Here is a 26373-nt window from a genome sequence, read left to right as displayed (position 1 = left end):
CTTTACTCTAGTGTTTTGCGATGTCATTTTTTAGTTCTGTTTTTGTTTTCGTTTTGCTTGGGTTTGGTTGGATTTGGGGGTTGTTCTTTGAGATGGAAGTCTCGTGGAGTCCTAGCTAGCCTTGAACTGGCTATGCAGCTGAGGATGGCCTTGAACTCTTGATCCTCCTGCCTCAGTCCCCCAAACAGGATTATAGGAATGCACCATCACTACTGGGCCCTTTGACTCTTTTCCTCAAATATTGCTTTTTCAAGGCCTTCTGCCTGATTAACCCATCCAAGATGAATAATCACCACTAACTCTAGCACCCACTACACCTCTATGTTTCTTTCTTTTTCTATTTATTTTTACTTTTGAGAATTTCATACATATATGCAATGAGATAAGATCATATTCATTTCATTCCTCACTTTTCCAACAGGTCCCCCTCCAGCATCTCTCTCTCTCTTTCTCTCTCTTTCTCTCTCCCTCCCTCTCTCTCTCTCCCCTGCTGAGTCCAGTCAGTATCTATCTATCTATCTATCTATCTATCTATCTATCTATCTATCTATCTATCTATCTATCTACCTAACACCTGCTGAGTCCAGTCAGTATATCTACCTATCATCTATCTATCTATCTATCTATCTATCTATCTATCTATCTATCGATCATCTATCTATCTATCTATCTATCTATCTATCTATCTATCTATCTAACTAACACCCGCTGAGTCCAGTCAGTGCTGTTCATATGCACGTGTCACAGGCCCTCTCAGATCTAGTAAGCACATCACTCCCCACTTCCTGCTTTTTGTTTGCACTCACCTCACTTTGCTAGATGCAAACTCATGGGGACAGGTCCCTTATCTGCCCCGTTTACTAAGGACTCCAAAATTCTTAGAACAATGCCTGGCACACAGTAGGTTCTCAATATTTCTCAAATTAATTGAATAAGTGAAACAGAATTATCCGAAACTGGAGCCCTCCTATTGGACTGAGGGAGAAATAGGGATGTAGAGAAGGAAAGAGAGGAGCTCAAGGTCACTCAGAGAGGTGCTCAAGGTCACACAGAGAGGTGCCAGTGCTGGGATCAGGACAACTGCTCCCCATCTGTGCCCAGCACTTCACAGTTGTTAAGCACGCTTGTGTTTGTCACCTTTGGGACCAGACATCAGCAAAGAAAGAACTTGTTCTTGGTGTCCAGGTGGGAAGGAAAGATGAGCAGTACCAGCATGGCTGACCACGTTCTGCTTCAGGAAGTGAGGTCCTTGCTGGCTTCTATCCCACGTCACTCCCTGGCTTGCCTCCTCCATCTCAGCTCACAGCCTTTCAGCCTCTTGCTTGACCAAAAACTTGCCATTTTGTTGTTGTTTTGAGACAGGGTCTCTATGCATCCCTGGCTGTCCTGGAATTCACTCTGTAAACCAGGCTGGCCTTGAACTCACAGAGATCCCCTGCCTCTGCCTCTTGAGTGCTGGAACTAGATTGCCACTTCTTAACGATCTACCCAGTGGTTTGCCAGGCTCTGTCCAGGGTCTCTCGGGTAATCTTGCCCATGCCATGCCTTTGGTCATTCTTTCTCCAGGCCCAGCCTTTCCCCTCATTGCCTATTTTCCTGACATTGTCTTGCAAAGCTCTGGAGAGCTCAGAGACTCCTTGGGAACAGGAGAAAAGCCTTGACCTTGAAGGTAGAGTACCAGCCTCACAGGGCTCTGAGCCCGACCTGAGGAAAACCATCCCCTCTCATCCTGTCCCCACATGTGAATGGCCCCTCTTTGTTACTCCGAGACAAGGAGCCCCCAGGAGAATCAGCTGACAGGTGACTCCAAGACACCTCTCATGGAAGTCCCAGGTGGGTTTTGAGGACTCCTTCCTGTGTCTAGACTTCCAGCCCCCAAAGCCAGAGCTCCATTTCTGTCCTTTCCCCTTACCTCCTCCCGGCTCCAACAGTGACTGTGGAGATGACTTCCTGGGCATCTCCCTGGCTTTGCCTTCCTCTCCCCCACACCAGCCAGGTCTAGATCCTAACAGCTCTCCTCATGACACTCTCCATAGCCCTTCTTCCCACAACCTCACCCCCCCATTTCCCCCCCAGTCTCCCCTCCTCTCCACAGCTCTCCTCCATCCTGGCCGCTGGGATCTGGCAGAGCAGTGCCTGCTCACACCCTGTCTGTGTGCTGAGCCTCAGGCTGGCTCTGCTCTGATTCTGAGATGGATGCAAAACCCTTTGCCTGCAGCTGAAGGGCTTTCCTGAGCCAAGCTCCTCAAACACACTTGGACAGTGCCCCCCGCCCCACTTTCTCCTCCTCTTCTGTCTTGCCAGCCCTGGCCAGAAACCCTTCCCTTCTTTCCCTGCCTGCTACAGACCCCACAGCAAGACCTGTTCTGCCGTGTAGCCCATAGCCCTCCAGCATGAAAGAAAGGCAGGTATGATGTGGACCCACACAGTGCACGCCCATGTGGGTGTGGCTATGGAAATCTTTGTGAATTGACTAGGTCTCCTCTAAAACCAAGATGTGGAGCAGTGGGACCAACCAGATTGGGTGGCTCGGGATCCCCAGAGGACACACAGGTTGGGGTCGTGAGAATCTGAATGGGGCTCACAGGGTGCTCAAGCAGGTGGGAGCTGGATGTCCCTCTGCAGATGTGTGTGTTGTGTGTTTCCCTGGTGACACTGACTTCAGGGCTAGCTTGAGAGTGTAGGGGCTAGAGAGGGCCTGTGACATATCTGTCCACAGCCTTTTATTCTTCCATTTCCATTGCAAGGGTTAATGGCCTCCTGCACATCCACCCATGCCCAGCCAGGTTTTTTATTTCTATTTTTATTTTATTGGTTTCTTGAGACACATTTTGTGTTGTCCTAGGAATGGTAATTCAAGCAAGTGCTCTCTGCCCTTTGGAGCATAACTTGAGACAGTCTCCTGACTCTGCTACTTCCTCCGTTTATGAGCAAGTTCACGTTTATGAGCCTTGGCTTTCTACTTGGACAATGGGATTTGTAAATCCAGCTGGGGCATTGCGAGGAGCAGTTAAAATGCCTCTCTGAAGCCTCACGGGAAATAAATAAATAGGCCTTCACTCCTTCCACTCCCCAGTGTGTGAGCATCCCAAGGCAGGTGACCTTTTTCCTCCTCCTCCTCCTCTTCTTTTTTCAAAGATTTATCTATTTGTTTTTATATGCATTGGTGTTCTGCCCACATGTATGTCTGTGTGAGGGTGACAGATCCCCTGGAACAGGACTTACAGACAATTGTGAGCTGCTGTGTGAATGCTGGGAATTGAACCTGGGTCCTCTGAAAGGGTACCCAGTTTTATTAACCATTGAGTCAACTCTCTAACCACAAATATTTTTGTTCGTTTGTTTTGCTTTTGAGACAGGGTTTCTCTGTGTTGCCTTGGCTGCTCTGGAACTTGCTCTGTAGACCACGCTGGCCTCTTTGTTCTTCCTTTCTAAGATAGGGTCTCATGTAGCCTAGGCTGAGCTCAAACTCACTGATCCTTCTGCCTCAGCCTCCTTATGCTGGGATCATGGGTCTGTTCTACTATTCCTAGTTCATGTGGTGCTGGAGATTAAACCCAGGGCTTTGTGAATGCTAGGCAAACACTCTACCAACTGAGCTGTTAATGTTTCTGATGCCTGAGGAGACCTAGTCTTATTTTAAACTGAGACACTTCTCCCGTGTCAACCAGCCTGGGCCTCCTGTATAATCAGACCCTCAAAGGTGTTTGGAATTACAAAGGAAGTGGGGAGGCTAGCCAGGTCTTAGGATTTGGGGTGAGAACTCCCTTCACAGTCTCAAACACATCTCTGCCTTCGGACACTGCCGATCCTGGGCCTGATTTATGTGTCCTGAGACAGAAACAAGGACAGCAGGGCTACAAGGCTTGCTCTGCTTGCCAGGAGGTCTGGCCCCGAGCTCAGAAAGTGTATGAAGACCAGGCCAGCACACAGTAGGTGCTCAGAGTACAGGACTCAACCTCTCCCGCGGCTTCATTTCTCTCCTCCCGGTTCCCTTTCCTCTGTGTGAGAGATGTCTCCAAGGAAACCGTAGGAATTATTTTAAGAAAAGAGCTGAGGGCTTGGATGGGAACAGATGGTGGCTTGGGCATCTGGGAGACAGAGGCAGGCTGCTCTGGCCCTTGGAGGAGCCAAGGAGCCCCAGATGCCTCCACATCCCAGAAAGTACCAGGGCAGAGTCTGGAGGCACATCTGTATTGGAGGGCAGAGGCAGAAAAGGTTTCTGGTATCCAGAAGGAGACAATGTGTGACCTTGACAGTGTGTTTGCCTCCCCAGGTGGCCCTGAAGAAGTGCCAGCCTTTAGCCCTGCAGTCTCTGTTGAGCAGGAGGCCCAGGGCAAGGGATGGAACAGGAAGTGGGGAGGCCTGAGGCTGAGTCCTGAATGCAGAGCAGCAGCTGTTCCTGTGCTGGGCAGAAGTTCATTAACTTGTTCACTTACTCATTCACCCCACACCCTTCTTCCTCCCAGCCATCCTCTTCAGAGCATCCTTCTTGTGGGATTTTTGTCCCAGTCACACTGATGAGGAAGCTCAAGTATCAAGAGACAAAATGAATCCTAAAAGTCACACAAAAATTTCTCTCCCAGCCTTGTCCTCATTTTCTCTAGACCCCATCATCACCTTGAGCAGAGACCTCCTGCTCCTTGCAAGGACATGAAGTCTGTCCTGACTCGTCCCCTGCTGACCTTCGCAACTTCTCCTTTATCTCCATGAGCTGTTGGCACCTGCCTCTGCACATGCCTTCAGGATGGAGCGTCCTCCCTGCCCTCCTCTTGTGCCTCGTTTACATCTCCACGTCACATCTCTCCACACTGTGGGTGATGGGCTGGGGTCCCTCGGAGACAGCTATGCTCTCTCTGGTCTCCTCCAAAGACCGCAAACGCCTGAGGCATAGTCTGGATGGGTATCCATGAAAATGCCGAATGCGAGCGAATGAATGAGAGGGGGAACACCACAGGATTTCCATTCCGAGCTTCAGCTTGTTCTCCAAACATTTCCCAGGCACCTCCTCCATGCCAGGCCTGGTGCCAGCCCCAGGGACAGTGACAGCTCAGCCTCAAAATCCACTCTGCAGTTTGCCATGTGCTTTTGTCGTACAGGAAGTCATAACCCCTGCCACGCAGAGGTTTGTGCTCATGTCCACCTTTTGCTCGTGGGAACAAAGGCCCAGTGAGGTTGGTTACAGTCACAGCCAGTTGTACCATACCCAGGACTAGAGTCCAGGTCTGTTCCCGCCGTCCACACTCCTTCCGCAATGAGAAGACGGCAAAAGCAAGCAGAGGGATCTAGGAACATTGGGAAATACTGGTGAAGAACAGGAAGATGATAGTCCTCGTCACCGCTGTGCTAAGAGAGATTTTACTCACAGTTTCAGAATCTCCTGTTAGTAGGCAGTTGAAGGTGCTCAGCAGGTAAAATGCCTACCACCAAGCCTGATGATCTCCCTTCCAACCTCAGAACCGACATGATTAAAGAACTGATTCCTACAAGCTGTCCTCTGACCTCCATGCACATGCTATGGTACACATGCACATGCAAGCGCACACTCACACACACACACACACACACACGCACGTACACACACACACACACACACGCACATGCACACGTGCGTGTGCGCACACACACAAATGCAATTGAAGAAGAATCTCCTCCTTGCTTTGACTGAGCCTGTGGGCATGAAGTCACATAGATGTCATGGTGGGTACCAAGTCTGACGAACTCTTCAATTTGAGAAGAACTTACGGTAATCCTGAGCCTCAAGGAGCTATGTCCAGTTTCACTGTCAGTCTGAGTCCCCCTAAGCAGACCTCAAACCAGGCGCTTGAGTGTAGGTAGTTATCTGGGAGGTGATGGAAGTGCCTGAGGGAGTGATGAGGATGAGGAAATGCAGGAGGGGGTGTTAAAATGTGCGTGCTAGGGAGCAGGTGGCCACCGGTGGGCCATTGGCCCTTATTCCCAGAGCCATCTCTCCCAAAGACGAGAGGCTGGGTCTTTAGCTGTGACTTTCCTGCAAGCTTTCAAAGCTTCTCCCAGGGGTGTTGATCCCCCTGTACTCCCAGCTGTTCTGGGCTTGACCTGAGCAATTCTAAACTCAGTCATCACGGCCAGGCAGAGAAGAGTGGTGATGTGGGCACCTGTGGGTCAGGCACTGTCCACCGCCGCTGAAGCTGGAGTCCAGGGTCAGTGCCCGCCACGGTGTTCCAGACAAGTGTTCTTTATTGTGTTTTCCAGGTGAAGCAGGACCACCTCTGGGTGGGCGACACTGAAGACGTGGCTTGGAAGGTGAGCATGTGACGGGCGAGGAGGTAAAGGCGCGGGTGTCTCAGTAAGGAGCTGCAGTCTAGACCTGAGTCATGAGCTGTCACCAGGTCTGAGTGAGGGGAGCTCCAGGAGCTGCAGGGAGGAGGCTGACAATCCTGGGTTCCAAAGTTCAAGCTCTACTCTGAGTGTAGGGAGCTAAGACTGGGTTTCCAGCAGGGAAGCCAGAGATGTGCCCAGAATACTTTCTTGAGGGCTGACCTGAAGGATGGATTGGAAAGGAGATCTGGGAGGAGACTCCCTGCAGAATTCTGAAATCCAGGATGTCCTGGGAGCTCCCCTCTTGTCATGTGATTGAATACCTGGTCCACCCTGTGCTCTTGTGGGGCTGGCACCAGGCATTCTCCAGGACTATCTTGACCCATCTGGGCAAACCAGGCCTTGCTATTATCTAGGAAGATCACCACTGAAGACTAGATGTTACCTTCCGCCAAGTGGGCTCCCTGTTAGGGATATTTCCAATCTTGGGTCAGGCATCCTCCTCCGGGGTCCCTTCTGAAGTCCATGGCTCTGGCACCTGTACAGTGGGAGCTGGCAAGCTTGATGGCAGGAGTGGGGTGATCTTGGAGGGCTGGGGTGCCATCCCCTGTTCTCCACCATGTTGGCTCCCTTCTGGTTTCTGGGCTAGGTCAGACAAATGTCCACTTGTTTTGTAATTCCTGTACCCCTTGCTTGCAGATCCCTGGTTGTTCACGGTCACCAGGCTGTATGGGGACTAAATAACCATCTCCCAAACAGGTCTCTGTCTCCTCTCTTTACTTTGCATTTTGCTTAGACACGGTTTCATAGTGTAATGTAGGCTAGCCTGGAATTTACTGTGTAGCCCAGGCTAGACTAACTTTGAACTGCCTTGTTACTCCTACCTCATCCTCTCTAATGTTGGGATGACAGACGTGAGAGAGACAGAGAGAGAGAGAGAGAAAGAGAGAGAGAGAGAAGAAAGAAGGAAGTGAGGAGGGAGATGTTATCTTGTTAGTGTGTGTGGGTGCATGCGTACCTGTGGATGTTAATTCATGTCCGGTCAAAGGTCAGTGTTGGGTGTCTTTCCTTAATCATTCTTCACCTTCATTTTTTGAGACAAGGTCTCTCACTGGACCTAAAGCTTATCAGTCTGTCTAGACTGGCTGACCAACAAGCCTCTAGGATCCTCCCATCCCTCTCCCTTCCCCCACTTCTTACAGGGATTCCGGGGATCTGAACTCAGGTCCCCATGCTCACACAGCAGGCACTTCACCAATGCGCCCTCTCCCGACTTTCTCAGACACAGATGGAGCTAAGAGCCCTGCCTTCATGATGTGCATTGGTGCAGGCATGGAGTTCAAATGATCTAGAACACACCACATTACATGAGCTCCCCCCTTCCTCGTGCCTCGTTTTCAATCTCATTAAGTGTATGAGTATCCAAATAATATGCCTTTGTTTTTACTTGCTTATTGACTTTATGTTAACAGCTACCACATTGTGTAGGCTTTTGTCAGGACTGTTGATGAGAATCTGTTTATTGTGTGTGATTTTGATTCTGTCGTTCTACAGGCTATGCGTATCTATACCGCTATTTATTTACTTATTGATTTACCCTCCCATTGGTTGCTAATTGGATTGCATTCAGGTCTTCTGTATTACATATCGTCTTTGTGCACCTTCCTGAGCACTTCCCACCTCCACTGAGTATGGTGCAGGGACCTGCAGCCCTGGCTTCCCTAGGAAGTCATCTAGACTCTCAGGTTCTGCTGAGCAAAACCCTGCCTTTTTGAGAGACCCCTGAGGGGTCATGTTTGAGAAGTGAAGGGCTGTCAGGCACTTGGCACCAGGGAGACTGTTGGGTCCCCACGGGTGTTCCAACTTCCCCTCCTTCCAAGAGCATGTTAGGAATGCCGCTGATCTTCATCCTCGCTAACTTTTGGGATTGTCTTAGTCATCTTTGCTGGTCCATGGGCAGTGGCATCTGGCCATGACCTTGGTCCAGGATCCCAATATCTAACAAGGCACCATGTCCAACCAAGTCCCCTTCGTGACCCCTCTGTTCTGTTTTCTTTCACTTAGCTCAACTCTGCCTCTGTGCCTTCTGTCTCCTTAGCTGGAGGCAACCCCTCCCTGCAGGACTCCATGTCACCACCTCCAGGAAGCCCCCCAAGGCTGTGCCATTGTCTCTCCATTTCCCTCCTGGGAGCTTCACCTTCACCAAGGACCTCATAGACCTGCACGACTCAGCCCTACAGAGGTAAAAATGTTCTAATTCACTTGCTGTACTTTTCAGGAAATTTTTACATTCGTAAAGAGTCTGAATTGTTGATTATATATAGAGAGAATGTGGTTTATACACAGGGGAGCATCATCCAGTCATTAGGAGACTGAAATTATGTCCTTTGCAGGGAAGTAGGTGGAACTGGGGGCTAACATAGTAAGCAAAGTAAGGCAGCCATGGACAAGCAGCGTGTGTTTTCACAGATACTCAGAATCTGCATTTCAATGCATACATATTATACGCATGTGACATGAAAACTGAAATGGAGAAAGGAGGCTGGTGAGGGAGGGAGGGAGTGGGGGAGGGGAGGAGGGATGGGGTGGGGAGTACCGTGATGAAGTGTGTAAGATTTCATCATGAGCCTATTATTTTGTATATTAACTATTAAAAATGAATTAAAATGTTTGCATTGCTGGTTTGTCTTAGAAAAATGAGAAAAAAAGAAGCCTCATGGGGACTTCTTTCCTACATGGTGACGGACGGCTGGTGGAGAGTGTAGCAGACCCTATAGCTCACCCTCGCACCCTGTCCAGCCTCTGCGACCCCTGCCTAAGCATGGCTGTGGTCTCCCTCTCAACCTCGCTCATCCTTCCCTGCCTCCCATAATCTCATTCCCACTCCTACTCAACCCCCCGCCCCTCCCCTGCACAGCCTCAGCTGCCTCTTGGCCTCTCCTGTCTCTTCCAGTCACTGCCCATGTCATAAGCCTACTCAAGAACCAGCAAGGACTCCCCACTCCCTTCTGAGACAGTGCTTGACTTCTAACAAGAAGTATTATCACAACATAAAAGAAATGGTTTACAAATGGTTGGGTAACAGCATAACAAACACTCATGCACGCCCTCTCCAGCTTCAGAAATAAGTCATTTCAAGTACACTGAAGCCTCTATCACACGCCCGTCCCCTGACCCTCAGGCTACCACTTGCCAAAATTTGCTATTCATCATTCCAGCGAGTATTTTTATACTTAGATTACATATGCATGTGTTCCCAAATAATACATTGCATTGTATTGTGTTGCATGTTTTCCCAAATAATACATTGCATTGTATTGTGTTGCATGTTTTCCAACTATGTATCCGGCTCTTCCTATCTGGAGCTTGCTTTTTAAAAATTCATGTATATATATGTATAATTTTAACGATTGCATTGAACTTAGGCGAAGCTCACAAATCATAAAGTCCATCTCTGCATCTTCACAAGGCCAGTGTGCTTTTGTGATTCATCCTCACAGATGTTTTGAGGCTCATGGCATGGGGACAGCCTTTTGTGGTCACTGCATGCCCAGGCTCCAGACAACGGTTGCTCGGGCTGTGTCCAGCTTTCCACTTATAGGCCGTTCTGCTGTTAGCGAGTATCGGTGAACAAGCCTTTGGAGCCCCATTCGGAGGCCTACACCTGATGGTTTAGCCAACTACTGCACAGCACACGGCCGCTGTCCAGCCCCATGGAGCTCTTCCTAGTTAGCGGGGCCCCTTGTTCTCTACTGACAGCTTTCTGAATCTATAGCCGCCCCTCCACCTAACTGACCTCTCCTCTGCCCACCTTTGCCAGGAAGCCATCTCGGGCAGCATGAATCATGGTGTGCCTCCTCTGAGTCCTTAGCTGCAGTTTTTGGGAGTCCAAGTACACCTTAGCAACCCCGCCCCCAACCCCCACCCCAGGAGTGGGGAGGAAAGGGAGGCATGGGTGGACCAGTAGTGTGAGAAGCTGGTACATGAAATTGCTCTGGGTCTTGAGGGATGAGTAGGAGTTTGTCAGTGAGAGATGGTGGGAGGGCATTGTAGGCTCAGGGAAAAGGGGAACGGTGGCTTCTGGGATAGGGATGTGAGGAGGGTGGGCAGGCAGGGGGAAGAGAAGAAAGAGGACGGCGAGGAACCTTGATTGCACACCTAGTATTCTCCAGAGACGGCTGTGTGGGAGCCAGGGGAGGCGGTGGATCCATTTGACACCTACTGAGAGCCATGATCCAGCAAGGAGCGCTTCCCTACAAACTCACTGTCTTTTGGGTTTCTTAAGGAGCTAGATGCTATGTTGTCCCCATTGTGCAGGTGGAAACACGGGCTCAGGGAGAGCCTCCAGGAGAGGTAGGACAGGTGCCCAGCCACGAATTCCATAGACGCGTTTAGCCAGGTACTGCTGCTCAAGACAAGGGTTCTGAAGGAAGCGGGTCACCGGGAGGGGGCACCCGATCCTAGAAGCAGGAATCTTATGGGGGGGGGGGGGAGAAGGGGGAGTTAGAAGCCTGACTCCCGCGGCGCGACCCAAACCAGCCTCATCTTTTTCGAGTCTCAGTTTCCCTTCCGCACAGTGAGCGCAGCCACCGCCAACACACGTTCCTGCCGACCCACTCAACAACCCGGGTTTCCAAGTTCGCGCGCCACCGCGGCCCGCGCTGTGTACCCTCGCTCTGGTAGCCTGCCCTCTCTGGACGGCCGGCCGCAGATTCCCAAGCGCTCGTTCAGCTACACACGCAGCGCTCGCAACCGCGGCGCCCTTCCCCTCCCCCATCCCGGGCCGGCGGCGGGGGCGGCGTGCCGGGCCCCGAGCGGCCCCCGCGGTCCCCCGCAGCCCAGGGCCCCCGGCCGGATCCGCGCCTGGTTTTGGGCGCAGCCGCGCGGCCCCCTCCCCCGCGCGCGTCTCCCCGCCCCCCGCCCCCTCCCCGGCGCTCTCGGGGAGCCGGGGCCGCGCGGCTCCTCCTCCCGCAGCCGCATCTGGGGCGCCGCGCCGGCCGGAGGAGAGGCATGGGGCGCCCGCGGGCCGGGGCCGGGGCCGGGGCCTAGGCGAGCTACGCTAGAGAGAGCGAGCGGAGCGGGCGCAGCGCAGAGGCCGAGCCGACCGAGGCGGCCGAGCGACGGGCGCAGGTAAGCGCGCGGGGGGTGGCACGCGTCAAGACCATCCTCCGAGGCTAGACCCCGGGCAGCCCCGGGAACAGACGCACAGCGGTGGTGTCTCCTGGATCCTCCGACGGGCCAGGGCGCCGGGGCCTGAAGCACGATGCGGGCCGGCCCCTCCGATGCTGGGGTGCAGGAACCGCTCCCGGCCCTCCATCCGCAGGCGACCGGCCGCTGCAGCCCCCTCCCGGCCGCGTGTCGGGGCGGTACAAGCTCCCTTGCCTTCAGCCTGCCGCACGCTCGTGTCCCTTTCCCGGGCTCTCCTCGGGACCCGGCATCCGGGGAGGGGGTGAGCGACCCCGCGCCGCATCGCCCTCGGCGCGCTCGCGTGTCCGGGAGGGGCCCGGAGACCCTGGCACCTGGGCTGGGGGGGGCGCTCACATGGCCACCAGAGGCCCCCACGTGCGGCGCCCCGCGGGAAAGGGGGTTCGCGTGCAGAGCGGGTGGAGGGTAGACCAGGTGGCAGCAAAGGCCAGCTGGGTCCAGATGTGCTGGGCCTGCTGGGAGGGGACATGTGCTACCTGGGCAAGTGATGGTCCCCGGGCCTCTTTGGGTAGAACCTGCCTTGTCGGATTCCCCATCCAGCCTTCATCCATCTCCTTTCTCGCGTTCTTCCACACTGCCCGTGTGGGGCTGTCACAGACTGTTGATGTTGTGGGGGGGGGATGGAATGGGGGAAGGGTAGGTGGATGGGTGAAGGCCAGTTGTAGCGGAGGTACCCTGAGGATGGGGAACCCCACGCTTGGAGAGCCGCGCTGATGTGGGGGGTGTCCCAGCACCTCCACCTGCTTGAAAGTAGGAATGACAGAGGGGGAGGGGGCTGCAGTCCCCAACCCTAAGGAGGCTGGACTGCCCCGCCTCTACTCCTGGCACCTCCATTGAGGTGGGGGAGGGTCCGGGTCCTCTGCCTCTACGGTTTCACTTGGAGGAGGGCACTGTTTTCTGCGAGGCTAGAGGTGATGGCAAAGGCTGTACAGGACCATGTCAGAATTTCTGTTGGAGGAGTCTGTAGAATTCTGTCCCTCAGGTGGCTACCTCTCTCTCCCCTACTCCTCTGGTATAGAGAACTGTGGGCTGCCTGGGCCAAGGGTGACCCGAGGGGCCAGAGCCAGACTATTAAAGACAGCGGGACTGGGTGGGGCCGCAGAGCTCGTTTCCGGGCTGATGGCTGAGGCTCCAGTGTTAGGAACCACTATTGGGGGCCACCCTCCCCCTCAGCTGGGCTTCAGCGGCGGCTCAACAAGCTCCAAGTATGTTCCCAGTAGCTTCCGAAGATGCTGTCAGTGCACGTGGGCCAGGCGTGTGTGCCTGTGTCTATTGGGGTAGGGGTGGGATAGAGTGTAGGCATTCTCTTGGGGCTGGGGAATGCCCGGTGTGCCTGTAAGTGGTGTTCGTGAAGCCCTAGCCCATTTAGGCCAGGTGGAGCTGGACTGGGCACTGGAGAGGTGGGCAGGGCCCAGACTCAAGAGAAAGTGACGGGTAGGCAGGGCCTGATGACTGAATTACAGAACCGGGAACCCAGGAAGCATCCTGCTGGTGTCAGACGGAGATGAGCTGCAGGTTTGAGGGCTGTGCCCCGAGCGCAAAGCTACTTGGCAGCCGAGCTTGCTGTTTTTGGAGGAAGGCTGCGCAGCACTTAGGAGCTGAGGGTGGAACGTGTACTTGGAGCTTCCAGAGGACTCAGTGACGTATCTAGTGTATCGGGGCACCCACTGGCATCTTGTTAGGATTTTGTGGCTCACAGGCGTCTGGCTTCATAAATGCCAGCGTATCTACCTACACCCTGAGGGATGGTGTCCGGTGCACTTGCTGTGTGCAGAGAGCAGGTGGTCCCTCCCCTCCCATACAGCTGTGATGGGTGGGGGCTCGTTTATTTGAAAAAGCCTTTAAAAATAGCCTTCTCGGACTCCAGTGCACTTCAGTATTTCCATTTAAACATTCCGAAATGCGAATGAATAAAATCTGAATTCAGATTTTCTTTTTTGGGAAAGCGTATAGTTGGTACCCAATAAATGGCCACAGCTCCCAGGATGAAGCCCAGCCTCCTTCCCCCAGCAGCTATCTCTCAGCTGCATCTTCTCTCACCTCCTCTCTCACTTGCTTTCAGATTCTGGACCGAGTTCAAGTTGCCTTTAGCCTCAGGGCCCTTGAGCATGCTGGGTTCTCTGCACGCACCCCCATACCCACTCCACCTACTTGACTACGCTGATCAGCCTAGCTTCATTCTAAATATTACTTTTAGAAGAAAGCATCTTCAATGCCCAGGCCTCTCTGTGTCTCTGCCAACATCTCCGTAGCCCTAAGACCTCTGGTTCTGTGTTGCACGTCACTTGGTGTGATTGGCGTGGGAGGGGCAGAGTCACACCTTCCTGCTAGCTTCCCTGTGCCGAGGACTGGTCTTCTTGCTGATGGAACTTGGTCCTATTTTTTATTTTTATGTCTTTGGTTTGAATGACCGTTCCAAGTGGAGGGCTGGACAATGGGCATGGAGGAGACTTGGCCAGGTCCAGTTGTCCACAAGACTGTTCCTATGGGTTCCTGCCTCCAGCTGGCTCTGTACACCCAGAGGCATTTGGCAGTCTTATGGGAGTTATAGGTCTGTGGCCCTCTAAAATCCCAGTGTGGTTGTGGGAGTCCAGAGGTTCTGGCAGAGGCTGAGGTCATGCTTGCGTAGACCCTGCGTCTTTGGGCATCCCTGTGACCCTGTTGTCTGGCATCTGTTCCTGTATTAGTTCATATGTTCACATCAGTTGCCTCCCTAGTTACCCCTTGTTGCATCTATGGGTCTACTACTGGCTTGTCCCTCTGGTTTATCATCTGCCATTCCTTCTTTGGGCCACTAGTGTTTCCTGCTCCACTCAGCGCTCAGTGCTGTTAGGCTGGGGGACATAGAGTCAAGCCAGAGGAGATCTAGTATGTAAACTGCCTCCTGTCCCAGGAACCCATGCTGTCCAGTGCTGGAAATACCCTAGAGGATGTGCCAGTCTGGGTTTGGGGGCCCCAGGGATTTGGGTGGATAGAGGGTGGAGGAGCAAGCTCCTGCTGACTGAATGCCTCACTGGCATTCATAAAATCAGGAAAGCAGCCTGTGACCTGATAAGAGGTGGTCCTCCTGCGTGGTCCTGGGGGACACTGGTCATGAAGGTTGGCTGCTTCTGTGGGCGCTACAGGGTGCGGACTGGGGCTTGGTCACTCAGATTTCAAGGACTGTGTATGAACAGGCCCAGGGCTATGATCCACAGAGTGATAGGCTTGGTGGTTTCTAGAGGTGAAGGGGGTGAAGGTGAGGGCTTAGGTTAGGGCTTCACCACACTGTTAAGTGAACTCTGACTGGGCACCTTTTGGGTAAGGCTGTTACCTAGCAGGACTTCCTGGGGTGGAGGATGCCAAGTCAAACGTCCGCTCATTCCATTGGACTCTTGTGACTGGCCGTTGAGCCACACTCGACTACCTTTCTTTTGTATATGTGGTTCATGGTTCTGGTGGTGGGGTTGTTGCTGATTCTCTTTGTCCACCTACTCAGCAGTCTCCTGGCAACAACCTCAGGCCAAGACTGAAGCCTTTAGGGTATGCCGAGCACTCTGCGGTTTGCAGGATGCATTTAATTTCCGCATTTTCTAGCTATCCTCTTAGTAGGAGCGGAGAGGAAATACCTTCACTTGACTGATGAGGAAACTGAGGTGCAGGAGCTTCCCATGGTCACTCACAGTCTGGAGAGTAGGCCCACAGTCCAGGAACCCCAATCAGTGGGCCCTAGGGGGTGGCCATTGTGTCAAGGCCTTCTCTTGAGTAGATTGCACATCACTTCCTGAGCTGAGGAGCAGCCTGGATCCTTCTGTGCTGGGTTTCGCAATGCCGCCTCCTCCCCACCGAGCTAGCTGTCTGACGTGGCCTTTTCAAAAACCCAAAATGAATGGAAGCACATTTTGTTTGGAGAATTTTGCTACACCCCTCACCAGGGCTGGTTGCAAAACCAGGCTTGGGGATTCCTGCTAATGTTGACAATGATAATAATAATAACAGCCGTTATCAGCAGCTGACAGTTAAAAAAACAAAAACAAAACAAAACAGCTATCCTCTTGACAGAACATCGCTGACCACCTCCCAGAGCGAAGTATGGTTCTAAGCCCGCTATATAATAAGTACTGACTCCAGGCCCCCTGCGTCTGCCTCAGTCCCTACCACCCCCTAATCTTATTAACCCCATTTTACAGGTGAGGAAACTGGACATGGAGAGCTTTCAGTGGTCCAAGGCCGCATAGATGGCAAAGCCTTGATCCTGCTAGTGTTTGGATCTAAGTGAGTTTAGAGATGTACCTTAGCCCGTCATCTGGGGATCCCGAAGTTCCCATTCATTCACCAGCAAGTGGTGGAGGTGGAGTGTGAGGTGTATGGGGATCAACTGTAGGAGGCTCCTTCCTGGCTTTGGGGAATCCGATCATATACGTTGGAGGTGGAAGTCGACCTGGTAGGCAAGCAGCCCCAAGGCATCCCTGGAAGTCGAGGGCATTAGCAGCTCTGACTCTCAGTCTGACCGTAGACTTGGTCTGAGCTCTGAATACTATGGTCACCATGACGTGGGGCTTACTGAAGGAGGCTGTGACCTGTCCTGAAAACTTCCGGAGGTGTGAGTGGGTTACATGATAAGAAGTGGCCACAGCTACCAGCCCACCGGAGAGAGGAAAGAAGCTGTCTAGTTCCCAGGACCTTTCCCTTAAGAAGCTGACTTCCTCTGGAACAGAACAGCAGGCCCCTAGGAACAGGTCCAGGGACCCATTTCTAGGACTGGACTTCACACATGGTCAGAGGGCCATTTGGTGCTCGAGGGGGGTCATCATGAGAAAGCCCAGGATGGGATGAGAGTCTGTGGTGTTACAGGAGTGGAACAAGACCTGCTGAGGCATAAATTGAGTGCCTACTGTGTACCCAGCATTGCATGGGACCCCAGACATGATTAGGAAGCCATTCTGATTGGGAGGCACTGGGACACCATGCTCTCCAAAGTTCTGGTCTTGGGGCTTTGAGCACTTGGCCTATAGGATTTAGGCACTTGTCTTTGTGGAGAGACAGGCTGCTGGTAGGTCATGGAGCCTTTTTCTTGACATCTGTCAGGAGTGTGCTGTGTGCTTAAGGGACTGGGAGTGCTTGTTGCTTTGTTGCTGTGTTTCCTGGCTCAGGACCTGACACCTCTCTGGGCTCTGTGGTCTCCATCTCTTTTGAGGGGGCTGGGGTGTCATCTGAGTCTTTGTCAGCTCAATTCTCTGGCTCTGTAGGGGTGAACTAAGCTGTACTTCTTTCCAGTAGGTACCAGGAGCCTGGTGTTATGTTCTCACCCTGACAGCTGCCTGGCTTCCTCACCACCCTCTGTCCTCCAGCTCCTGCGGGGTGGGGGCTTTTACTCCCACCTCCTGCAGGCTGACTGGGTGCTGTGATAGTGACGTGACCATGGACTGTGGAGCACAGCTTGGAAATGGGGATCAGGTTTGCACCCCAGCTGCCTGCCTGCCTCCCCCGGCTGTCACCAAGCCCAACATTCTTAGCTCTGCTGGATCTCCTGGGTGCTGGAGCTCATTGGAGGCTCTGAGTGCCAGGCCTTGCTGGTCCCCAGGCTCCAGTGCCCTCCTTTGCTCAATAGCATGTACTGTGTGGGGCTGGGCTCTGGATTCTGCTACTTTGTAATGACCCCTTTGGAGGCTGACTAGCTGAATGCAACCTGCCTGGGATAGCGGTGACTTCCAGGCCCTCTGCCGCCAGTGTTTTCTATGTGTGAAGTCCACGTTGAGGGAGCAGGGTGCTGTGCTCAACTCTTTTTTTGTCCAAGGAAACTGGGGCTCGGGGGGAGGGGCATTGAGTCAGTGGATGGTAGGGTAGGATTTGAACCCAGGTATGTATACCTGACAGTTCAGGCTGGAAGGTAGGATCCCAGCCAGAGGCCACTTGGTGACTGAGCTTCTGGGTCTCCTTTGGTCTTAGTTTCCTGTGTTTGAGGAGATGAGAGTGATATGGCTCGGCCTCACATGGTGCTGCTGTGGTCACAAGTACGGAGGTGTGAGCATCTCACATCTTGCCTTCTCGGGAACTTGCCACTTCTAGGCTGTGAGGGATTCCTAGAGGACCGGGCACTTGTGAGACCTCCCAGGACTGTGTGAAAATGCAGAGGCAACCAGCTCTGGGTGGCCCTGGGGGGTCCTGCTCAGCCCTGGGTCAAGCCTATTTCTGCCTGTGTGTGGATGTCAAGGGACCTTCCAGGCACTCGGAGAGAGTGCAGGGTGATGGGGTACACAGGGAGGTAAATGGTGATGTGATGGGCTGCCTCGGCTGCTCCTGTTGGATGTCACATGTTTAGTGTGTTTGTAAATATATGTGTGGTATGTATATAGGCTGTTTGTGTGGAGTATGTGGTCTGTTGAAGGTATGTGTGGGACATGTATGCTATATGATGTATGGGGAGGTATGTGTGACATGTATGGTAGTATGTGTGTGTGTCTGTAGCATATGTGTGATGTGAGGGGAGATGTGTTTTGGCATGTATGTATGGTGTGTGTGTGTGAAGAGTGGAGAAGTATATGTAGTATGTATGTATAGTGTGTGTGTATGGGGGAAGTGTATATGGTGTGTGTGGAGGCATCTGCATGGTATATGTGGGCCATATGTGTATCTGTGACATATGTGGACGGGGCTGTGCCAGCATATAGAGGATCTATTGGTGTTGGATGTGTATGAGAGACTACCCCCACTCTGGCCAGGCTTTTTGTGTATTGCTGGATCCTTTCGATATCGAGACAGGGATAATGTAGGCACTGTCATCCCTTGGGGCTTACCTTCTCTACTCCTTTTCTTATTCCCAAGTATTCATTCAGTAAACACATGTCAAATGCCTGCTCTCTGCCCTGAGCAGATGCTGGGCGTACACAGTGAACAAGTGGCTTGTCCCTGCCCTGTGGAGCCATGATCCTCTTGGGAGGCCTGCAGCCGTTACATAACCTTCTGGATGAATGTAAACTCAAGGCAGTGACAGGCGCTGCTACCACGCAGAATACCATAGCTAGTGTTGGGCATCAGGGTGGGCTGGCCCTCCCAGGAAGTGGAAGACTGGGAAGGTTGGTACAGAGCCCTTTGGTGGGGTAGCATGGAATGCCGAGGATGTGGCCTGGAGAGCCCGAGGAGGAACTTGGTGTGAGTTCGTCAGCTGGGCTGCACGGTCCTATTGACTGCAGGGAAGACTGTGGATATGTAAAGAAAACGAGGCCCAGAGAGGTGAAACCGCCTAGGACTGGAAACTTGACGGGATGTGGACTAGTATAGTCTCCCATGACTGCCTCTGGCACTTGGAGCCCTTGTCCACTGCCCAGACTGTTCTCGGACTCTTGAGTGACTCTCCTAAAGTGACCTGAGGTGTGGCAGCACCCTCTCCAGACGTTTCTGTGTGGATGCTTCTCCATGAAAGAAACCTGGGAGCCACAGATGGCTCCAGAGCGGGGCAGGCCCACAGTGCTCTCCTGGCCAGCGACTGCCAGGTTTCCCGGCACTGGCATGGAATGTTGGCTGTCTGCCCACCTGCCAGGGCCAGGACCAAAACTGGCCAACCTCTGCTGACCCAGTCTGCACTTCCCTCTGCTGACGCCAGCTAGGGCAGGGGCACAAGCAGTGGGCAGCCTGGGAGCTGTCACCATGACCCACTGTGGCCCAAAATTTCCAGGAAGCATTTGCAAGGCAGGGTTTGATGGATGGCAAAGCCATTCCCAGAGGTGGCCAGAGAGGCAGCCTTCTCTTTGGGTTCCTCCTGGTGGGCCTGTGGTTCAACAACGAAGAGGAACTAGGGCTCCTCCCGCAGCCCACGGCAGCCAAATGCTTCCCAGACTTTCTTCAGGTCTACTCCCATGTCTCACACTCAGGCGATGTTGTCTGATTTAGGACCACACCCAGCCCCCACATGACAGTTGGCATGTTCTCTCACCTGTCTTCTTGCAACCACCCTGCTCCTCCTGCATCTCTCCATGAGGACTAGGGTATTTTATAATATCCTGTGTTGTCCCCTGCCTCCCAGCCACTGCCTTTACTGTCCCTGCAGCCCGGGAGGCCCTACACTCATTATCTGAGGCTCAGCTCAGGCCTCCTTTTCTAGGAACCCTAGATTATCTGTCCTCATGGGTCCCTGCGCCCCACAGCAGGTTGGACTGTAGGGGTCTTTGAGCATGCAGGGCCCTTGCAATCAGATGGCACCAGTCTAAGCTCCAGCAGGCACCCAGTCAGAAGTGGTACCCGGGCACCGTGAAGCCTAGCAGTGTGCGCAGGTGCAGCTGCAGGGGAGAGGTGGAACGGTGGCACCTTAGTGGGTATATTGCGAGGTTGGCGCCACACAGCTGTCCATGCCAGTGTGTCCCTTTGTAGTCCTCTCTGTTTTCCTCTTTCAGCCTTGGGAACAGTACCCTTTCTGGAGGTCAGTCCCTCCACTGGCCTAGCACCATAGTTCTTGAGGCTAGTGGGCTGGTCTCTGTCAAACTGGCCTAGAGGTCAGAGCTGTCTTTCCAACCTGGGGAAAGCCAGAGTCTGAAGGTGTGTTTCCAGAAGCAAAATATGTTTCTTCTTCCCTTTCTCCTTTTCTGTCTTGATTCCTTGAGTTAGTGTCTTGCTATGAAGCCCAGACTGGCCTTGAAGTTGCTACATAACCCAGGCTAGCCTGGAACCTGAGGTCTTCCTGCCTCAGCCTCCTGGGTCTGGGATTACAGGCTTGTGCTCCCATACCTGGCTTCATTTCTTGTTCTTGTCCTGTAAGCCTGGTGTGTGGCCTGTCTGTTCCTGCAGCTGGTGTGTGCTCTCTGATGCAAACACCTGCTTGTGCCAAGGATTATTTTAGGCCTGGCAGGCATTCATCTTCAGCCCCAAAGGGTGACATGACAGTGAGACCATTTGAAGCTGTTCACAAGGTACTTATAGTTTGGTTCTGGGGAACAGTTGTCTCTGAGGGTCAGATCTGCCTGTGTGCCTGTTCACCATCACGAGGAGCAACCCAGGGCCAATGAGGTGGGCAACAGTACTCCTTTGTGGAGCAGGGGTCCTGGAAGTAGGACTTGTCCCATTTTGGGCCCAGGACCCAGTGCCCTCTTGGGAAGATGGCTTTATTCATTCATTCGTTCATTCGTATGTATTTTCTGTCTCTCTCTTTCTCTCCCGCCCGCCTCCTTCCCTCTCCCTTTCTCTTCCCTGCCTATCACCAGTCTCACTTCCTCGTTAGCTTTCTCTTCCTGAGGAGAGGGCTCTGAAGCTGGTGGTTGAAAACCGTGTTACACACGTGTTCTGCCCAGGACACCTCCAGGAGTCACCTGAGGGACTTAGTGGAGACCCACCATGGCCAGGCCAGGAAATGGCATGGCACCTGGACCAGAGCATGGCATTGTTTACCTCTTGAATGACTGGGCAGGGAGAGCAGTGTCCCCTCAGGAGGAGAAACAAGGCAAAGGGAAAAGGTGTCATTCCTGAGGCCACCTAGCTGCTGCTGGTGGAGCCGGGGTTAGATCTGAGCCCATCCTGCCTCAGAACCCAGAGAGTGGGTCGGGACGTGAAGGCTGGCCGGGGAGACCATGGGCTTTTTTTGTGGGGTGTCCACAGCAGGCCATTTTTGCCCAGCTGTTCTCATGAATAGGGGTTTTTGTTTGTTGTTTTCTGGTTTTGTTTTAAGTAGAAAAAGCAAAAAGGAATGGAAAGGGGGTGTCACCCAAGAAGCCTGGGAAACCATAGGCCGGGACTCCTGGAGGAAGCTGCCAGAGCTTGCCCACCCTGCGGAAGTGGGGTGATGATGAGGGTTTGTGGGCTCGAGTCCAGCTCGGCTCACCAGCTGCTTGACCTTGATCAGGTGTCAGGGACAACTCTCAGAAAAAAAAAGTCCTCCGTGTGTACCCCAAAGCCTTGAAGGCTGGATTCATGAGTGAAGTGGGGTCCTGAATGCTGAGGTGCTGGGAACAGAGCCTGCTGAATAACAGGTGCTTAAGAAATGGCTGATGTGCTCCTGTGCCCCTCCCCAGCCCCTGCTTGCAGAAGGACCTGGGCTGCCCCGAGAGACCAGCCTGAGAAAGAGAACCAAGAAGTGAGCAGTGCAGGGTACTAGCAGAGAGAGACAGACGGTGAGAACGAGCGGTGGTCAGGATGGGCCGGGGTCACAGGATTCCTCACTGGAGCCAGTACTCTGTGCAGGGTATATGTAGTGTGGGGCTCTCTAAGAGCTTCAAGAAGGAAAAGAGTAAATTCTTGGAACCACCAGGGTCTCTAATAAGCCTAGGAACCAGAATGCTTGTGCCTCCCCACCTCCAGGCCTCTCTGGGACCTTGCTGGAGTCCTTCCCTCCCCGAAATCCTCCTTTTTTTGACTGGCCTGGTTTGTGGATGGCCCACATTCCAGGTTGCAGCTTTGGGCAGGAGGGCAGACAGTGGGCCTTTGCTCGGAGGGTCTCTTCCAGGCCCAGCCCTGACCTTTGCCTGTGGGGCACCTCCCTGTGTCAGGAGATAGAGCTGTAAGTGGTCGGGAGGTGGTCCAACTTGCCCAGCGCCCTGGCCTACCCTGAGCCCTGTACTCTCTCTGGGTAGCCCACACTGGGGAGCAGATATATTCAGGCCACTTTCTCTGTTCTCTATAGCATCTGTGTTGACTGCACTTGACAGGGTGGGGGAGGCAGGGCTGGGAGCAGCCACACCCGCTACAGTGGCCCAGCCTTCCTGAGCTCTCTTAGCCAGACTGCTGGAGGGGACACTGGTGGTGGCCGGTGTAACACGGTGAGGGCTCCTTTGCAGATGGTGGGTGATCCTTTCCCCCGTCCCCTAAGGCTTCAGCTCTCTGACCCTTCATATCTAGGTCACAAAGATAATCCAACTATTTGCTCCCTGCCTGCTCTCCACCTCTGAGCTCCCCGGTCTTCTGTTCCATCTCAGAAAGCAAGCATTCTCCCCTTCGTGAGGCCTCATGGCCACTGTGGACCAAATGCTAGACACACGAAGGTAAGGGCTTCTGAGCTGGTGAAATCTTAGTCCAGGAGAAGGCTCTCGCTCTCAGACTTCTGAGATAACCTAGGGACACCTGTTGAAATAGGGGAAGTCCTACAAGGAACACTGGGATGTGGTGGTGCCCAGAGTCCTTTTTTTGAGGAGTGGTCCTTGCTGAGACAGGGGAGTTAAGCTGGAGTGAACCAACACTGGAGATGCAGCCTTTCTGACAGGAAGGACGGCAGGTAGAAGAACCCACGGTAGAGGGAGGGCTGGGCTGTTTGTCAGTGTGGTGAACCGGAAGACAGGCAGTGACTTCTCAGATGCCAGGCTGAGGGGCTAGGTCACCTGACCTGGCCATGAGGAGCTGTGGGTGAGTTTTCAGCATGGTTATGGCCAGGTCAGGTGCAAGCGACTGGTCACTGCTTCCACCCGCTGTTCTCCGGGCTTCCCAGGCTCCCGCAGCAGATGCCCTGGGCCAGGCTGTCCAGCTGGGAATCAGAAATAGCATGCACATGGCCGGCGAAGCGCTCCCCCTCCTCAGCGCCTTTCAGCTGTGCCTTCCGAGTCAAGGACGGCTCAGTGCTTGCAAGCTGGGTGACCTTCTCTCCCTCCCGTTTATTAATACACCACCCACTGGGGCTTAGGCAGAGTGAGGAGAGTGTGAGCTGGAGGATGGGGAACAGCAGGTTCTGGTCCCTGGCAAGGGAAGTGCTGAGACTCAAATACTACCTGTCTACCAGATGCCCAGGATGGACGGAGATAGAGTACCCACCTTGCCATCCCCTCCTCTTGCCACCATTCATTGGTAGTAGCCTTCTGGACATCCCTACGTCTGCCCGGTGGGTGTATTCATTCTTGAGTTAGCCGTCCTGTGTCAGGCCCCGTGGTGGACAGGAACCATGGACAATTAACGGCTGTTGGGAAACTCAAATTAGGCGAAGCCGTGATGAGGCCCAAGTTGGGTGGCAGTGGGAACTGAGGGTTCAGCCTAGGGTCACAGAGGCTTCCTCTAGGAGGTAACCCTTGAGCCGAGACCCAAAGGATGAAGTTGCCCACATGGGATCAAGATGACCACCCCTACAGAGGGGGCTCCATATGTACACATGGAAATGGGGGAGGCCCTGGTGTTGGGAGTAGGGGAAGATGGCGAGACTGGGTGAGTTTTGGGCAGTGTCCAACAGTGGCGTGCAGCCTTGAGGACAATTGCCAGGGTTTCGGGTTTACATGAGGGCCCGCTGCCCAGATGCAAATCCAGATGTGCCACTTACCACCTGACTTCGAGCAAGTTCCCTCAGCTCTGTGCCTCAGCTTCTCTGAGTGAGAGGCTCAGTGGCAGTCCTTGCTCAGGAGACTGTTGTGAAGGTGGAAGGACGTGAGGAAGGGGTTGGGGTGGCGCTGGGTGCTCACATGTGGTGTTGTGGATGATGTCGCCTTTCTTTGTGGGCGAAGTGCAGATGTGCAAATGATTTTCCATAGAATGGGGTCACAACGGCCCAGTTTCTCTGTATCTGCCTTTGCCCCACATGAATGCTATTTTTCAGTCCGAGAGTCACTGACATTTGTGAGTTGAAGCAGAGGCTGTGCGTTGTTTGCACTGACCCTGAGTGTCCTGTCCAGTGTGATGTGACCACCACACCCGCTGGTTAAAGAGTCCCGGTCCTCTAAGCAACAAGGATTCTGTTCTAGATCTGCTCTGTCAGGATGGTGGGTACCACACCAAGTGGATGTCTCTGCCTCACATCCGCTACTGCTGACAGGCTCTTGGGTTACTTCCAGGTGTTGACTGTGGACAGTGTTCCTTTGAATTTCCTCTGCATGCATTGAGTGTGCAGCCAGGACTGGGTTTCCCCATCACAGACAAACATGCCAACTTTGGTAGGTATGGCCATCACAGATGAACATATCAGCTTTGGTAGGTACCGTAATCACAGACAAACACACCAGCTTTGTTAGGTACTCCATCACAGACGAACACGCCAACTTTGGTGGGTACGGCCACACTGTCTTCCCAAGTACTTGTGCAGATCCATTCCCTCCTGCAAAGTGACTTCTGCTTCCTTCATGCCCTCACCAACATTACTCTAGGTCTTTCCCCATCAGCTACACACTCCTGTGTGGCTAGACCGCCTCGTGCCAGGTCCCAAGTGATGGTCACAGTCAGTTGTTCCCATGTTAAAACAACAACAACAACAGAAAAGAAAACAAATAAGTAAAGTTTTTTTGTTTGTTTCTGTTATTGTTGTTTAGATAGGGTATTTCCATATAGCCCTGGCTGGCCCTCACTATGTAGACCAGGGTAGCCTCAAGCTCACAGAAATCAACCTGCCTCAGCCTCCCGAGTGCTGGAATTAAAGGCATGCGCCACCACACCTGGCTAATAAGTAAAGTTTTGATAAGTTAGTTAATTTAATGCATTTATTGATAAAAGAATAAAAAGTGAAAAAGAAACTCATAAAGTAAACCTTAAAAAAATAAAGCAATGATAGTAAAGATACCCTGCAGTAGGTGAGTGGAAAACAAGCTGTGGTGTATCTACATAGAGGACTATCATTTGCTAGAAAACAGAGGTAAGTTACCAAGTTACCACACTGGAAAAAGAAAAAAATATGAGCGGGAGAGACGTGTAACATAATTGCTAAATGAAAGAAACCGATCTGAAGAGACTGTAACTTGTGACCACACTCTCTCTCTGTAGCTTTCTGGAAAAGACAGATATTTAGAGACAAGGCAAGATTAGTGGTTGTGGTTACTTTGGGATGGAGAAATGGGAGGGAGATTGAGAGGATTTCTAGGGTGAGGGGAGTGAAACTATTCAGAATGATGCTGCGGTGGAGGGGTCCACACCACTACATGCTTGTCCAAACCTAGTGGCTGTGCCGCACAGAGGGCGTGGCCAGCTCCACGGACTGGGAACTTGGGCTGTCAGCTGTAACAGCTACTGCGCTGGCACAGGGAGTGAGTGCTGAATGGGGGTGACTGTCAGGCTAGGATGTGAGACCTATGCTTTCTGCCCAGCACTTCTGTAAACTTAAATTTTCTAAAATACTGTTTATTTATTTAGGTTTTTCTGAGACCGTGTTTCTCTGTATAGCCCTGGCTGTCCTGGGATTCACTCTGTAGACCAGACTGACTTCAAACTCACAGAGATCCCCTTCCTCTGCCTCCCTAGTGCTGAGATTAAAGGTACCACCACCGCCTCATTTAAAACACTATTTAAAGATAGATATGTCAGAAATAGTAAAAAAGGACTTTTATAATTTAATAAACTTTGAAAAAAAAGAAATAAACACCATTGCACTTGGAAAAAAAAGAAATAGTAAAAAGGAAAAAGACAAAACTGAAAATCAGTAGAAGTGTCTGCTGTGACTCAGGGTTCCTGTGGGCTCATCCCATGTGTGTGTCTGTACACGTGTGTGCATGCTGTAGCGAGCATGTGGAGGTCAGAGGACAGCTGGGAGAAGTGGATTCTCTCCTTCCCCTTTGTGGATCCTGGGAATCGAACTCTTGCTGTCAGGCTTGGCGGCAAGCACCTTTGCTTGTTGAGCCATCTTGCGTGCCCGAGATTTTTCTTTTCTGTGGTGGAGGTGACTCTCTAGGAATGCTGGTCTCGCTCCTGTTTCCTCCTGCTGTGCTTGGTCTTCGTGGAAACACATCGCTCTTACTAAGCATGGCTTTTAGTGGCTCCACTCTTTCCTGGGGGAGGCGGTTTAATCCCGGTGATGGAGTAGGAGCTGTTGTGTTTGGGAACAAACCTGGAGATTGATAAAGCGACAGAGTCATGGGCTCTGGGCATCACATCTGAGCAGAAGAGATTTAGAACGGCATCACCCTGCCGCGTGCGTGTCAGCATCTCGGTTTAGTTATCTCCAAACGGTGGCGAGAGGCTTTGCTGCATTCTGGAAATAAATGATTATGGATGTGTGAACAGATGAGTCTT

General features: G+C 52.7%; 1 protein-coding gene across 4 annotated transcripts in view; it reads left to right on the top strand.

The window, feature by feature from the left end:
- The first annotated feature begins 11293 nt into the window (after nt 1-11293).
- Dlgap4 (DLG associated protein 4) overlaps nt 11294-26373 on the top strand; it is a 149299-nt gene continuing 134219 nt past the window's right edge. For 2 of the 4 annotated variants that reach the window (XM_085697142.2, XM_085697143.2), the window contains exon 1: nt 11294-11430. The gene's annotated coding sequence lies outside the window, so the exon portion shown is untranslated. The remainder of the gene's footprint in view (nt 11431-26373) is intronic. The other 2 variants (XM_085697139.2, XM_085697141.2) reach the window with 1 other exon arrangement.

The sequence above is a fragment of the Myodes glareolus genome, chromosome 10, assembly GCF_982192425.1.
Source record: "Myodes glareolus chromosome 10, mMyoGla1.1, whole genome shotgun sequence".
NCBI lineage: Eukaryota > Metazoa > Chordata > Mammalia > Rodentia > Cricetidae > Myodes > Myodes glareolus.
This window is presented reverse-complemented; position numbering and strand designations above follow the sequence as displayed.